The following is a 16,825-nucleotide window of genomic DNA, read 5'->3' on the forward strand; positions in this document are numbered from 1 at the left end:
TAGGTTTCCATTAGTCAGATCCAGACTGTCTCAGCTTCATAGATGGAATTATATTAGGTATCTTCATCCCTGTTGGGCCACATGCTAAGGGCAGTTGCTTAGTCACGTGTCTTCTTTTACAGATGACAGTCTTCTGTTTGAAGGACTGCCAGTTTACCTCAGTATAAAGAGAAGGAACCATTAGAAGGAGGCCTTGAAGCTACCTATCAGCAGGCTGAGCAAGGGACTCAGCTCACCTGGTCACAGTTAGGGATGTGGAGGAATCCATAGTGGAGCTGGGAACCTGATGGCTTCGCTGGGCTCAGCTCCCTGGACTATTTGTTGCAGCCACGAGTCCAAGTTCTTGATGACTGTGCCCAGTGTTTATGGGGTGTTCACCCAGAATCAGACCCCATGCCCTTCCTATGCAGCTTCACTTTTCCATGCCACATTCACACCAAACATGGAAGAAGGTTATTTGCATGGGCTTGCCAGAGACGGACCCCCACACCTCGCTTGAGAAGAACCCCTTTTCTGTTCCACCTGCAGCCTTTGCACTGATGCAATCCATTACAGCTTCACCTGTTGTCTATCATGCTGCTGTAGCTGGCATAGGGACCCCAGAAACTCCACTGCTATCTTGTGCCTACCTGGAGAATTCATTCCAAAACCAGTCTTGATCAATAAGTGGTGCTGCTATTCTTAATGCTACCTTCTGTTTTTCACATAAGGAACCCTTTAACACATCTCAGTCAAGGCATTTGGAGACTGGAAAACAGACTAGAAGGCAATAAGGTTTCCTGACAAGATTCTAGGAACATTTTTGGTGTTGCTACTTCGGTGTAAGTGGCCATGTTTAACCCATCAGGACCAAGAGTGCAATGGATTAAAAACACCCAGAAACAAAATCAATAAAGCACGTTTGATATACAAATGAAACCAATAAATTTAGATCACAAATGATATGGCAGCTGAAGATACTGGAAACCTGAATGTTAACTTTGAAAGACACTGTGTTGCATAAGCCAATATGTGCATTTTAATAACGTTTGAATATGCATTATTATATCCATTTGATTTTATTGCCTTTCTAATGAACATTTAATTAAGCATTCAGGAGCTTTCTAATGAACCAATACCATAACTTTGAAGTTAATGCAATATGTCTTCATTGCTTTGAGCGAATATAATGCTACTCACCTCCCTCACTGGGCTGCGTCACATACCGGCAAAGTATGTCTGCACCCAGAGCCATCCACTGGGTAGCCATTTCAGGAAAGACAACCATAAAATATATAGAGACAGTGCTGGGTTTTAAGTTGGCCAGTATTGTTTATTCTAGTGAATTCCTGGGGCAGTCAGGAACTCAAGCATCTAATAATCTTTTGACTTTCATGAGTCTTGGCACATGTTAAAAATTGCAGGTAGTTCTTTTTATTCTGGGCAATGAGTAATTTCCTGCGCTTGTTAAAAAATAATAATTAACAAAAGTATTTCTCCAACATATCTCAGCATGAAACATAATACAGAGAGATCCACTGCCTACATTCTTCTTTAGACAGTACATGCATGAATTTAGAAATCTCACTTATTTTCTTCTGGTAACCAATCTCCTTATCAAGAAAGAGCTAAGAAGGTGATGGCCTCATGTGGGAGGTACAGCTAATAAGTTTTACTCACTATGCATATGCATTCTAATTAAAATGATAAAAATCCTTAGAGAGGGTTAAAAAGTAATAATCCTTAGAAATGCATCTATGTGATTTTATCTGCCTCAAGGTCAGAGCTTGAAGGGAACAATCCTTAGTTCACATGTTACAAACTGTAATGAAGAACACTTTAATGATTGCAGGCTGCCTGATCCTCAAAGTAGTCTGCTGGCCAGGTTCCCAGAAGAGGCTGTAAAGGCAATTGGAGAAATATTTTCAATTCTATTAATGGAGGGAGGGAATAAGCAGAAAGGAAATTGACTTTTACATGGAAAGGCTTTGGTTGCCCCATATAGTCCTCTTCTAACTTGTTCTTGGATGTGATTGGATTTGGGGATGTGTACCCCAGTTGGGAATAAAAATTGGGGAAGACCCCAAGAAAACATTTCTTTTCCTTTTAAATGCAGCAAAGCTACCTCCTTATTGCCAGGCACACTCTGTTTAAAAGCTTCCTTCCTGCTGTAGCATTGAAATAAGAAGGAATCAGAACAGAAGAATTTTTTAAAAAGGACATGAGATGATGAATGTTCAGCCATTGCCCTGCAATTCTAAGGATAGGCAGTTTCGTATTTTGTAAGCACTTTAGTACTTCCTAATGTTGTCAGAGTAGTAGCTAACCCAGGCTGCTTCTACACAAGGTGTTAGTTGTGCAGTCACTCTGTCTCATTCACAGAATGAAGGGGTCCATATGCCATTGTTTTCCATTTTCTGTTTTTTTTTCTCTCCCCCCCCCCCCCATTAGTTTTCTTAATGCACAAGATGTGTCAATGAAGGAAAGCAGTAATGGCTTCTCAGACTCTTTGGACTGGGAGTACTGGGAGCCACCTGTCTGAATGCATCCTGGTCTGTTTCATTGCAAAAGATGAAGATATATGACTAATGTTTCTCATTTCCTCTGTACCATTCCACCTCTATACCACTTATATTAGAGCAGCAGTGAAACCATTTGGTAACCCTGGTTAAAGGCAGCAGGGAGACTGAATGTTTTGTATTTAAAGCTCTTGTAACTCACAGCAGCATTACGATGACAAAATCCAGTTTCCTTCTGTGCCATTGTGACCTGCTGTTGTCTGGTGGTTTGGGAGATCCCTGATGTTGTCCTACAAACTTTTTTTCCTGGTTATTCAGGCTATTCAGAACTCTGGCAGTTTTAGGATGGCAAATGCTAGCATTATGAATCACAACATTTAGCTAAATAATTATAAAGCAATCTAGGACATGTTACATAGCACAATTACAGTTCTGGGCAATATAATTACCAGAAAGTTTACTATCCTTTCCAAGCTCCATTCAGTTTTGATTATTCTGTTTGATTATATATTCATTTCAGATTTCTTTTAGAACACAAATAAACTACATGTTGTCTGGAATCAGATTGCTACAGTGACATTGTTACTTAACTTAGTTAAGAAGAAATATTATCTAAATTAGAAGTGAGTGTAAATGGCCTCTTGACATTCTCCATGTGTATGTGAGCAGAGACATTGGTTAGACAATTTCCCCAAATTTTTTTAGGGAGAGGAGTGGATTTCTCTAATGGTGATGAGAGTAGAAAAACTTCTAAAGTGCTACTACTGGGCAGCAGTGGTAGCTGAAGGTGACACTGGCAAAGGACCTTTCACAGCTAATGGCAGTGATGTCCAGACTAACTCTGGCTAGTACCGCATAGAAGAAGGCTACAGTAAACTACTCCTGCATTTTTTTACCTTGAAAAACCTAGTGCTAGAAGATGAGAAGCCCAGGTTGGAAGGCAGCCACAGGTTTGAAGGCACTCAATGAGATACTGGGGAAGAGCAAAGGACAAGTACAAATACTGCTGTCACTAATGAAGCAACTAGACCAAAGCTGAAAGAAAGTCTATTGGGTGACATGCTCAGAGGTGAAAGGAAAGTGCAAAGCTGCACAATGCATGCCATTGGAACATGGAACATCAGAAATATGAATCAAGACAAACTGAAAACCATAAAGTAAGAAATGGAACAGTTACACATTGCACTACTTGCTATGAGAGAGGTAAAGTGGACTGGAATGGGAAATTTTCAGTCAGACAAAGTATATTACTCTGGAAATGACAGAAGAAGTGGAGTAGCTCTAATACTAAAAGTGCAAGTGAAAGAAGAATGTGCAAATGCAGGATTACAGCTGCAAAGTAAGAAAACAAACATCATGACTGCAGAAGAATTAGTGAACTTTATGGGCATCAATGAAGAAATCAAAAATGTGAAAGCTCAGTCATATATTCAAAGGAAGACTGCAGCAAAGAAATTCAAAGACGAATGAGATTTGGAAGGCAGCAGTGAAGGAACTAGAAAAAAAAAAAAACAATCAAATATAAGGACGTTTCTCTGGAGACCAAGGCCAAGATCATTCATACAGTTGTATTTCTATCACTAGGTATGGGTAGGAAAGCTAGACAGTTAAGCAAGTTGACAAGAAGATAATTGATGAGTTCAAAACATGGTACTGGAGGAGAGTTTTGTGACAGAAAAATGAACAAGTAGGTCTTAGATCAAATAAAGCCAAAGCTTTCTCTAGAAGCAAAACCCTTTTAAAAACCGAAGCTGACACATCATGAAAAAGCAAGACTCCCTGGAGAATACTATCATGCTAGGGAAAGTTGAAGGCAGAAGAAGAAAAGGAAGACCAAATAAGAAATTGCTTGATTCCATAAAGGAAGCAACAGCCTTGAATTTAGAACAGCTAAGCAGGGCTGTCAAGGACTGCACATTTGGAGGGCTTTCATTCATAGGATCACCATAAGTTGGAGGCAACTTGATGGCACAGAACAGTAACAACAATCAGTGTGATGAGGCTGAGGCTTCATTGCACCTACTTTTCCCCTAGCATGGAGAAAGTGCTCAGCAATATGGCAAAGTAGACATGTGAACCGGCAGTCTACGGAGTATTTTGAACCCTTTTCAGTTAACATAATTTCAAAGGAGCAGCTCTTGCACGGGGCGGCAACAGTTCCCTAGAATCCAGCCCTCTTCTTCTTGTGCTGATCCATCATTTATAAAACAAGCTGACCTGAGAAGTCTGCAAATGCTCCCAGCATTCTAGTTGCACAACCAACACTTTCTTCCACTGCACACGCAGGATAAGCAAAGGTTGCATGTCAGGTGTGTAGAAGAGAAATGCCACTTGCACAGCATTCATGTGAGCTTGCTTCTTGGTTTGCACCTGCACAAACACTCAGCGTGCTTACCTGGAAGTCAGACTCACAGCCACAAGAAAGTGGACCAGAGCTTTGGGAGCTGAGCTCAGGGAATGCAATTGATTCCCAAATCCAAAAAGGATACCTCACACACCATTAACATGCACTCTCTTCTTTCTTCTATGGCCTCTGTGACCAGCAATTCTTCCTTGGTCCAAACAGGAAGAAGAGACAGTTGAGAGAATTGGTAAGTCAGCATCCAGTACCAGCATCAAATACTGTAAAGGAAGATTAAAAAATAGGTAGCAGAGCCTGCAAACTGTGCAGAAATACAACCTTATAACTTAATTCTTTTTAGCATTTGGTCTTGTGCTTGGATAACTTGGATAAGCCAAACTATGGTATAATTATGCATACATTTATGTAGCTGTTCGTCTTTCCTTCAGCTGATTTTTCATACCAAGTTTTTTATTATTTAAATATGTTCTTCAAAGTCAGGATTATTTTGATAGGTTTAGGGCATCTGTTTTTCCAGATCCCTCACATAAAATATTTCGTTTACATGGCAATCAAAATCTTTACTTTTAACACATGACTTTAAAACAGATACTGTAAATAACAAATGTGGCGAGGGTCTTTCATGCACTTTTTGCATGACCGTAATCATTGGAGCACTGGAACATTGGAGCATTGCAGAATTATGATGTCTTTGTCAATTTAACTGCTCTCAGATGCCAGTTGGCTTCTATCTGGAATCGAAAGAGCTCTCTTTCTCAGAAAGGCTAGGCTCTGTCTTTCACTAATACTTTTCCAGAAAGAATCTCCATGGCCCCTGAACCATGTATAATGAAACTTCATTAGCTACAAGGATTCAGTGTTAATTAATGGATTTAATCCTTCTATAAATAAAGCAGAATGTATCATCCTTAGATGGTCTCAACAGCTTTATATTAATCCTAGGCCAATAATTAAAATGTTCTTTTCACCATTTTTGTTCTTTCTGAATGCTAACCTTTAACATTCAATATTTAGGTTTGCTTTTAGGCTGACCACAAGAAAAGAGCAAATTATTATAAAGCCTCTGAGTAGGCTTTATATTATTATGACCCCTCTGTCATTCATTCTGCACCTGAAGAAGGGACCATTGAATCACTCCATTAATGAAATTTAAATTTTGTATTTTGTAGACAGTTTTACCGGAATACTTGTAAACACAATAAGACCATAGCTTGTGTTTACATTTAAGAGGCAAAGCAAAGGAACAAAAACTGTTGTCACACTAATTAATGTTAGCTACTTAAAGAAATGTACATTATACACTGACATTCAACCACACATCTATTTGAACAGAGTTCTATTTTTTTCTGCTAGGGATCGCTGCTGTTGTTATTGGACTATAAAATAATGACAGGAAAGAAGAAAGGAAGGAAGGAAGGAAGGAGGCTCAAGTTATACAAAAGTCTCAACAGAAGCAGATGAAATATCTACACACATACACATGATAGTGGCCTGTACATACTATTCATTGCAGTGTTGAAAGAGTTATTAAGACCACAATCAATTGCATTACAGAAGGTGAGGAATTATCCTTCCAGTGTTGTAGCACTAGTCTTTTAGCTGTCAAAAGAACAGCACATCCATTGACATTGACCATGTGTTAATTTCCAGGAACCAGGCAGATAATTTAAAATGAATGCATTAGTGTGCATTAAAGACCATTCCAATAAAAGGTTAATCTGTATTATAACCTCCACCTGAAAAAGTCAACTACTTTGCCAAAACATATGATTAAAAGGAACCGTTGCAGCTTCCCTTAGCAGTTCACCTACAGCACTCAGTTGACTTAAACCACTGTTAAAGAAATACTGTGATTAATTTTATTTAATATATTTACTTTCTGACTTTTTTTCTTCAAGGAATTCAAGGCAGCTTACATAATTCTCCTGCTGTTCTCAATCTTGTCCCTACAGCAACAACCCTGTGAGATGGATTGGTCTGAGAGTCTGAGACTGCCCAAAGTCATCCAGTGGGCTCCATGACTGGGTGGGGACTAGAACCTAGATCTCCTGAGTCCCAGTCTTGCCCTCTTAACCACTACACCACACTGGATTTCATTGTGAGGTCAAATAAACATGAAACAGAAGGTTTCACAGATTAAGACATGACCTGATTTCCACTAAAACTTCATATACTTTTTTTTATTAAGATTTTAAACTAAAAACTAAAAAAATCAATCATCAATTACATCGGACGTACTGGGTCAGCCCCCTATAACGTATCTTTTTAACATTCTATAATCATATTCAAATCGATTTATAAAAATTTAAAGACATCTTTAAATCTAAGCCAAGTCCCATTTCTCCAGCCAATCATAAAAAAGGTCCCAAGTTTGATAGAAGTCAGTATCTTGTTTCTCCTTCAGTAATAGAGTCAATCTGTCCATTTCTGCACAGTCCAGAATCTTTTTAAAAATCAGTTCCTCAGTGGGTAGTTCCACACTCTTCCAGTATTGAGCAAGCACAATCCTCGCCGCTGTGATTAAATGTAGCATCAAATACATTTCTTGTTTGCTAATATTTTCCCGAATAATGCCTAACAAAAAAATTTCAGGTTTAAAAGCTAAGGGTTTTTGTAGCATTTCCTCAAGCCATTTATGTATTTTAATCCAATATTTTTTCACAAATTCACAGGTCTACCACATATGGTAAAAAGTACCCACATCATGTTTACATTTCCAACATCTGTTTGACATATTTGGAAATATCTTAGCTAATCAACTTGGCAACAAATACCATCCATAAAACATTTTATATAATTTTTCTTTATACGAAGTTGCTAAAGTTACCTTAATATTTCTCTCCCATAGCTTTTGTCACTTTTCTAATTCAATATTATATCCAAAATTTTGTGCCCATGTTATCATAGTTTCCTTAACCTATTCCCCTTCCATTTTCCTGTCAAGTAAGAACTCATAAATTCTTTTAATCATTTATTTATTTATTTATTTATTTATTAAAACATTTTTATGCCGCCCCATTCGCCGAAGCCTCGGGGCAGCTTACAACAATAAATAAAAGTAATTATAATATAAATTACAATAAATATAAACATTAAAAATCCAAAAAAATACAATATAAAATAAGCCGCCCTGGCCAGATAAGATCAAATAATACTAACAGTTAAAATGCCGCTTAAATAAAAAGGTCTTCGCCTGATGCCGAAAAGCAAATAACGACGGCGCCAGGCAGACCTCTCTGGGGAGCGCATTCCATAACTTAGGCGCCACCGCAGAGAAAGCCCTCCTCCGAGTACCCACCCTCCTAATTTCTTTCACGGAGGGTTCCCGGAGAAGGGACTCTCCCGCTGATCTCAAAGGGCGGCTGGGCATATATGGATGTAAGCGCTCCTTCAGGTAACCAGGACCCAAGCCGTTTAGGGCTTTATAGGTCATTACCAACACCTTGAATTGGGCCCGGACTTCAATGGGAAGCCAGTGAAGCTGACGGAGGACTGGAGTCATGTGACCATAACTCCCAGTCCCCGTCAGCAGCCTGGCAGCTCTATTTTGAACCAATTGAAGTGTCCGGACCATCTTCAAGGGTAGCCCCACGTAGAGCGCGTTACAGAAGTCAAGGCGGGAAGTCACCAGTGCATGTGTCACCGTCACCAGGCAGTCGTACTCCAGGTAGGGGCGCAGCTGATGAATCAGCCGAAGCTGGAGGAAAGCGCTCCTCGCCGCTGCTGTTACCTGAGCTTCCAGTGAAAGCTCCAGGTCGAGGAGCACTCCCATTTTCTCATCTGTTTTTAGCATTACTTATCAAATGCTGTTAGATCTTTATGAAACCCTCATATTTTACAATCTTTAGCATATCTTGATTGCATCTGCACCTTATACCTAAAACTCCATATACTGATACTGAAATGAGTTGCTTAGACTCAGAAGAACCTTCAAATTCTCTATTCCATTCCTACTTTAGACCATGTGCATCCTACTTTTTCACAGATAATAATTATTTATAAACATTGGTTGCTTGTCAATGTAACCAATAAGTCTCATTAATTGTTTGCAATAATGGAGGGGGTGGTGAAGCTGTAAAAGCTGAAGGGACAAACTTAGATTCTAACAAATGTTTCAGTTCAGCCATAGCAGAAAACTTGAATTGTCAGGCAACTCCAATGAAAAAGGACAGAAACATATATCACCCTCCACTAACTAAAGCAAAGGAAAAATCAAAGGGTCCATTCAAGTTCAGAACAAAATCATTTTCATAGAACTGTTTAAGTATGGATTGCACCATTAACTAATTTTACTATGTGAAATGAATCAAAATGTAATCAATACAAGATTATCCACAATACATATCTAGCAACCATAATTGCAGGAGGAACACTGTCTATTTTAATATATTGAGAGTTACCTGTTTGGAAGGAAGATTCAATTAAGAAAGATTCTGCAGGCTGAAAATTATAATCTAAGTGTAAAGAAGACCATTTAGTACAAGTCAGTAAGCAAGGCTGAAGATGCAAAGCAGAATCAACTAAATATTTCATGAGATTACCAGTGTTATGTGGTGGTTCAGGTGCCGGACATGGACCTGGGAGATCCAAGTTCTAGTCCCCACTTGCTATGAAGCTCACCTGGTGACTTTGGGCCAGGCACTCACCCTCAGCTTTGTCTATCTCAGAGGACTTTTCCAACCATGTAAGCTGCTTGGGCTTTCTCAGTAGAGGAAAAAAGGCAGGACATAAATTCAATCATCATAACCATCATTCTAGCTCAGTTTACAGATATGTTTCTGGTGATAAGTATTCTTAAATAAGCAATGAAAACTGGGTACTACTGAATACATTCTGATTAACACACTCTGATATACTGTCTCTGATTGGCATCAGTTTAGATTTTGACCGGTTGATTGAATAGCCAGAAATTGACCAGAAGTATTATCAACTGCATCAAAGCTGAACTACATACCTGGAGCTGCAAAACAAACAGGATGAGATCATCTGTATAATGAAACCTTTAAATTCTAAACAATCATGCACAAAGCTATTAATATTATGATTTTGACTAATAGCACACACCAGGGGTTCCAAACATAAATCAAATATCAATAGAGAAAGTGGATGACTCTGCCTCATATCTTTTCCAATAAAAAAAGTTATTCATAACTCTAACATGAGGAATTGAATATAGTAGTTTAACCTACATTGTTTATTTATTTATAAATTTTTCGATTTATATCCTACCTTTTTCCTACAAAGGGCTCAAGGAAGCTTATATCATTCTCCTCCTCCATCTTATCCCCACAACTACCCTGTGAGGTAGGTTGGGCTGAGAGTCTGTGACTGGCCCAAAGTCACCCAGTTGGCTCCATGGCTGAGCAGGGACTAGAACCCAGATCCTCTGAGTCCCAGTCTCATGCTTAACCACTACACCACACTGGCTTTCACGCCACACTGGCTCTCCAGTGTGGTGGAGAGATGAATATCAAAAATTTATCAGGGGAGCCAAACTACTCAGTGTAGCAAAAATGAATTTCCACTGAATTTTGTCAAGATCCTATTCAGTGTCCAACGAAACAATAGCAGCTTGGTCTGTTCCATCTCACTTCTTAAGGTATTCACAATGAGGCGACCCATAACCCTTCAGCCTCAGAAGATCATGAACATCCTAACAAAGGCAGAGACCAAGGTACACCCAGGCTCTCCTGCCCTGAAAAAGATCTATATGGCTGAGTTCAGTTGTCCATGGCTTTGATCGTGGTGCCTGAGCAAGTCAGACAGAGGCTCAACCATAATATTACATATTATGGTGAACCCTTTCCCATCTCCAATCTGCCATTGAGAATGCCCATACACCTCTGACTCCAGGGTCAGTCTTCCACAAACCTTTAATGCTGAGGTCAGCTGGAACATGTTTCTGTTGCTCTGTTTCAGATCCTGCACCATCTTTTCTCTAAGATTTCTCAACTCAGTTTCATAAGCCAATTGAAGAAGTTCAAATGAGGTCTTCTGTTTGATCAACTGGTTACAAAACTGATCTTGTCTTGACATGTAATAATCCTGTTGAGCAATCTGTAGACTTGGGACTCTGGCTTCTTCTGTGACCATCTGCAGGCCATAGCATTGCACCTAAATTGCCAACTAATTTAAGTTTATCAGCTCCCTGTATACACAGGGTCCAGTCAAATCAATTGTTGCAGTCCATCAACCAAAACAGCCATTAATATAGTTTCTTCTAATGTTGGGGAGGCACTTTCAGTTTTGCTGTCAGAATTTACTGCTGCACATGAGACAAATTCATTTCAATGACATAAAGTATTCTCTCACATACTTGCTAGGGATAATTACTTGAAAAACATTAATTACAATTTTGAAATTGCCAAGCTTGCCTAATGTTGCACTTACAATTGACATAAATTTGCTTTTACTAATGAGCTTATCAAATGCAGAAAAATAAAGCACTGTAAACATTTCCATTCACTATCACAGGTAATAGTGGGGAAAGAAATTCTGTGAACTTTGGGCAGACATCTAAGAGCTAGTCTGAATGTGAATTTATTACTGACCATGGGTTATATTCAATTTAATCCTACTTAGAGTAGATCCACTGAAATAAATGGGACTTATTCTAGACTAACATTGGCTATAACTTTTATGGGAATCCCCTCCCTCATGCCAAGCACATTTCAGGGTTGATTTCTAGTAGGCTGCATTTTTCCATAACTAAATTTGCATAAAGTAGAGATTATTTAAAAAAATAAGAGAGTAGGAAAAGGCTCATTGGGTGATTTTGGGCCAGTTACACTTTCGCAGCCTAACCTACTACACAGAGCTGTTGTGGATGAGAACTATGTAAGCCACTTTAGGCTCTTCCAAAGAGGAAAAAGGTGGGATAACATGCAATATAATAGCAAAACAACCAAAATAACAATAAGTTTAGATCATCCTAGTAAGAAAATCTACAAGTATCTATAAGTTAGCAGCATGTTTCTTTAAATAACCCTGGTTGGAAATAGCGTCTATAGTTTTAAAAGAATGATAATAAATTTGATGCCATTAATGCGTAAATACAATAGTCAAACTGTCCACAGATTTGTATTGCAGCAAAAGGTATAAAGAGAAGGTCTGGTGAAGATATGTTTTGTAAAAGTTGCCCAATGCATTTCAATGGAGTATTTATTAGGGTACCTGCAAATATCATACACTGCTAAGTAACTGTGAAGATTTTGAAATAAACTGCTAAGATAAGTGTTAAACAATCTCTTTTTTAAAAAATTGGACTGTGAATTAGAACTAAAACAGGTATAAAGAAGTAATCCATTCCACTGGGAACAAGAATATGTACAACATTCTTTGCAAAGGGACTTGGCAGTAACAGAACATGGTATTGAAGTGCCATATGTACCCAATTACATGTACACATAATTCTGAAAGAATCTGATTACATTAGATTAAACTCCAAGTCTTCTCAGTAGTATGTGGAACTAGCTATATGGATGCAGGCTACAAAAAGCTAGTAGAAAAATGGAGAAAACACCAGTCCAAATTTTGGGTACAGATTTAGACACATGAAACTGGACAGGTAGAAGCTATTTACCCAATGCCCTCCCCAAGCATGCCCGAAACATTACACAGATGGTTGGGGGACCATAATGAGAAGGGGGAATGGATTATTGGATGGATTATTCATCTTGCATGGCACCACCCTGTTCAGAAGGGTGCCCTGGTCCTCTGTGTAGGATTTGCAGGGAAGTAGAGAGTCTGTTGCCGGGATGAGAAGGCAGGGAAGTCCATTTCTACCAGCCTAGTTGCACACTGCATTCAGATGATTGAAACTGCAAAGTAAGTTTAATAAAGATTCACTACTTTATACTATGGCCAAACCCTGTTTGAAATTCCACTTATGTCCACTGAAGGATACTAATAATTGATGGCTGCTAGTCCTGATGGCTCTATGTTATTTTGAGAATCAGAGGCAGTACCCCTGTGTGCACTAGCTGCTGGAAGCATGGGCAGCTGGACACTGCCACATTCATGTCCTGCTTCTGGGTTTCCCATGGGCAGCTGGGTGGCCACTGTGTGAAAAGAATGCTGCTCTAGATGCACCCTCGGCCTCTGGCTAGGTGGCTGATACGTTCTTAAGTCTAAACTCACTCACCTAGTTGGGTCTAATTTGCACTGAATTCATGGGGATTAGTTTGGGGTACATGAGCAGAATAGGTACTGTTAGTTAATCACTAGACTGAAAAGAATGGCATTATTTTAGATATAATACCTCCCAAATAAAAGCAAAATTAAAATACAAACTATTCCTACCATCTATTTCACAAAGTCAGAATACTCCTTTTATTTAAACATGAGGGAACCAAAAAGCTGAGACTCCCTTCAGCTTCCTTCTTTAACAGTAAGAAAATAATCTATTCAAGTAGGGTACAACCAGCTTGCAGGGAAGGCATGTGTGAAAACTTAAAAACAGACATCATTTCAAATTTTGTGCATATGTCTGAACATCTGGAGAGGACAAAGTCTCCCTCAAATGCCACAGGCATGGTTGTTGTACTATTCCAAACATCTGTCCAAATATTTTATTTATGTATTTATTATTTATAAAATTTCTGTGCCATAACAGGTAAGAAAGTCAAAGAAAGGATAAAAATATTTAAGAAAAGATTCCCCTCTGCCTTAAAAGTCCCATTGATTTAAAGCAGGCTCAGTTACTGTGGGAGATATTTGGAAATAAGGAGGAGAGCAAGTAAAAATGAAATGGGCACAGAATGAAAGGAAAGGAAAGGAAAGGAAAGGAAAGGAAAGGAAAGGAAAGGAAAGGAATCCTGAACCAGCAGGCCTGGATACAGCAAGTCATCGTTGCAGGTTTTCCTTTCAGTTAAGGGATGACGTTGATCAACTGACAAATGGAAATATGAGCTTTAGGTAGCATATTAAATGGTTGCACTTTGATTTAGTTTCCATAATAAAACTTGTAATAAAAACAAAAATGTGTGACAAAGATATTGCTAACTCTAGATACTGAGAATGTTCCTATAATGGGTACAGCAAGGAAAGTTCCCTCAGGTGAAATTTCTCCTGTCATGACAGTACAACAGGGACAAAGGATGCCCCTGGTGAACTGCTTTATGTGTAGTTCCTAGACCTGGCAGCCCTAGGCACCAAACACTCACTGAAACCATCAGTTATGTTGGCCCTTATCCCCATCAAATCTCACTGGAAGTTGCCTCTGGTTTGTTCCATTAGTTGTTCTAACCTGTTGCCTGTGGTTTCAATGACTTTTAGTCATGATGAATTTTAGCTAGCTTAGGCCTTGTGTCTTCCTTACTGGAATGCTGAAGCCTGAAGTCTGAAGGCTTATGTGTGTAACAGCAAAGCATCACAGCAGTGGTCCATATTTTTCATCTTTTGATCACTGCAGCCTTTTCTAGAGCAGAGATAAGAAAGAAAAGAAGTCACATTAAAATGTTTAGCTTGGTGGGTGTTAACGTCCTCCTCCACTGTTTATCTGAAGACCTAACGCCTATGTTTAGCACTTCATTATTTCCTTCCTTGTAAGAGGAAGGAAGTGAGATAATTCTTTAGACTGGCTCATTATAATTGTACCAAAGCACGATTCTTCCAAAGGTAAAGTAAAGCTATGTTCAGAATCTACTCTCCCAAATTGTAGTAATAATGATGATGATGAAGGAATGAAAACATTTTGGTATGTGTGAGCATGTGTGTACACTGAGTAAGCATACAGGCGTGTGAATATACTTCCATATGAATGCAATCTTCTGCATATTTAGACAGAAAAAGCCCTAAGTTCTAGTATCCATCATCCAGCTTGGCTAGTTTATTTATTTAAAGCATTTGTATCCCATCACCACATGCCTTGGCATCTCGGGATGGCTTACAATGTTGGGAATGCAGCAGTTGTAGGCCTTTTTTTTTTAAGATCATGCATAGGATTGCACCATTCATGGGCTACCTTATGCACACTATTTTACAGTGGATCCAGTTGACATAGTCTTCCATTTCCCATATTTTCATTGCACTTCTTTCATATTTTTCCTACCAGAAATAGTCTAGTAAGTTTGAAATGCCCATTGATGGATGTACTGGGAGGTATCTATCTGGAAGCACACTGGCAGGACCAGCCTAAGACATTTTTCTGTCAAAAAATATGGGAAGGACATCCCCAGGAGTTCCATACGTGTTTTCATCTATTCAAATTTTTCTAATTTTATTTTAATCCTATGTATTTTCTGAGAGCCACTGTAGTGCAGTAGTTAGAATGCTGGACTAGGACTCGAGAGGTTTGGGTTCTAATCCCAACAAGGCCATGAAGTCTAACCTACTTCACTCTGTAGTTGTTGTGAGACTAAAATGGAGACAAAGGAAACCTTGTAAGCTGCCTTGGCTTCCTCACAAGAGGAAAAAAGTAAGGATATAAAGGTAATATAATCATAACCTTCCAGCATCTTTCCCCAGTCCTCAAGCCCTGCAGGGTTTTCTGTTGTAGCTGCAGCCTATTTCCCCAGTTCTTTTTTGTGTCCAGATCCACGTATCAAAACCTGAAAGAGCCTTTTGAAGGTGTCCAAACTAAGAGTGCTGGAATTAGAAAGCTTCAGGTTGAGTGTGGGTGAACAAGAGATAGTGAGAGAAAAAAGAGTGAGAGGTGAAGAAAATATGGAAGAGAGAAAGCCCATTTGTAGGAGACGAGGTAGCAATGAGCTCCAGAGATGGATCTGTAGTAAGGCTTAGATGATTCATAAGACAATATGGAATCAGGTCAATGAGGATAAATAAAATGGTTTTAGCCTGGTGCCAAAAAGCATAAAGATGTGGTGCCAAGCATATCTCTCTGAGGAGCCAATTCCACAATCAGAGCATCGTGACCAAGAACTGAGAAGGCCCTTCCCCTAGTGGCCACCCTCCATCATTTACATTGGAAAGATGACCAGTGGCATGCTGGCTGGGGCATGTTGGGACTTGTAGTGCTTTTTCTGTCTAAACATGGATACTTGAATGGCCACATACCGTAGGGAATACCCTAATGGATACCAGCCAAGAAGGATGTCCTCTGAGCTGGGAAGACCGAGCATCCAATGAAGGCAGGAGAAACATGGAGGGGAGAATTGCCAACACACTCCCCTTGCCCTCCAAAACATTGAGATGGCTGATTTAAACTGTTCAAATGGTTTCCCCACCTCCTTGCAAGAAGAGACTGAGGCACCACCAAAATCCTTTGGGAAATGGCAAAGCCTTGCTTCTCCCCTCTCTGCTCCCTGGACTTCCCCCACCATCACCGCGAAAGGCTGTCTTCTGCCTCTGAAGTCACTGCCGGCACAGAAAGAGCAGCTCCTTCTGCACGGGCAGAGAGGGGCACGTACAACGTCAGAGGACTGGTCCTGACCTGGGAGTGTTTTTGCAAGGTCAGAGCTGGGATTCCAACCTATCCTATGGTGGCCCCAGACAACGTCAGAGAACCCTAGGCTTGTGCCCTAAGTCACCTTGCTATACTTATCTGAAATAAGCACTTTTCAGCAAAGGTCAAGCATGCCATGCTAGAGACCTTTGAGCTATCCGTTAAGAAATTCTCTGCTTTGAAGTGGAAGCATCTTCTATTTGGTTTTAGACTACTGAGGATTGCAGCATTTCAGGTTTCCTAGAGTTCTTATATTCTGAACACATATAGTGACACGTGGCTCAGTTTTTTTCCACACTAAAGTTCCTTTCACTCTCTTTTACACACACTCCATTTACAATATTTGCTTTTAATCAAACCTACAGAAGTTTAGAAGGGAGAAGGAAATATATTACTTTTCCTTAACTTGGTATGGATGGCTAGTAAAAAGTGCAAAGAAATGACATTTGTGTAACATGATTAATTCTGATGACTCATCCTAGTTAAGAATTAAATATGCTTTACTTTGAAGTATCTGTAAAAAACAGGAACCCACTTCTTTTCATCTTATGACCAGACAAT

The 16,825-nt window shown here is 39.4% G+C and overlaps 1 long non-coding RNA gene across 1 annotated transcript; it reads right to left on the reverse strand.

The window, feature by feature from the left end:
* Window positions 1-8,629: 8,629 nt before the first annotated feature.
* Window positions 8,630-15,497, reverse strand: LOC123036008. The gene is made up of 3 exons (XR_006417067.1): window positions 15,485-15,497; window positions 12,548-12,551; window positions 8,630-8,737 (listed from the first exon to the last, which is right to left on the reverse strand). It is a non-coding gene; the product is annotated as an uncharacterized LOC123036008 (long non-coding RNA).
* Between the last annotated feature and the right edge of the window lie 1,328 nt (window positions 15,498-16,825).

The sequence above is a fragment of the Varanus komodoensis genome, unplaced genomic scaffold (genome assembly GCF_004798865.1).
Source record: "Varanus komodoensis strain SLA01 unplaced genomic scaffold, ASM479886v1 scaffold8, whole genome shotgun sequence".
Taxonomy (NCBI): Eukaryota; Metazoa; Chordata; class Lepidosauria; order Squamata; family Varanidae; genus Varanus; species Varanus komodoensis.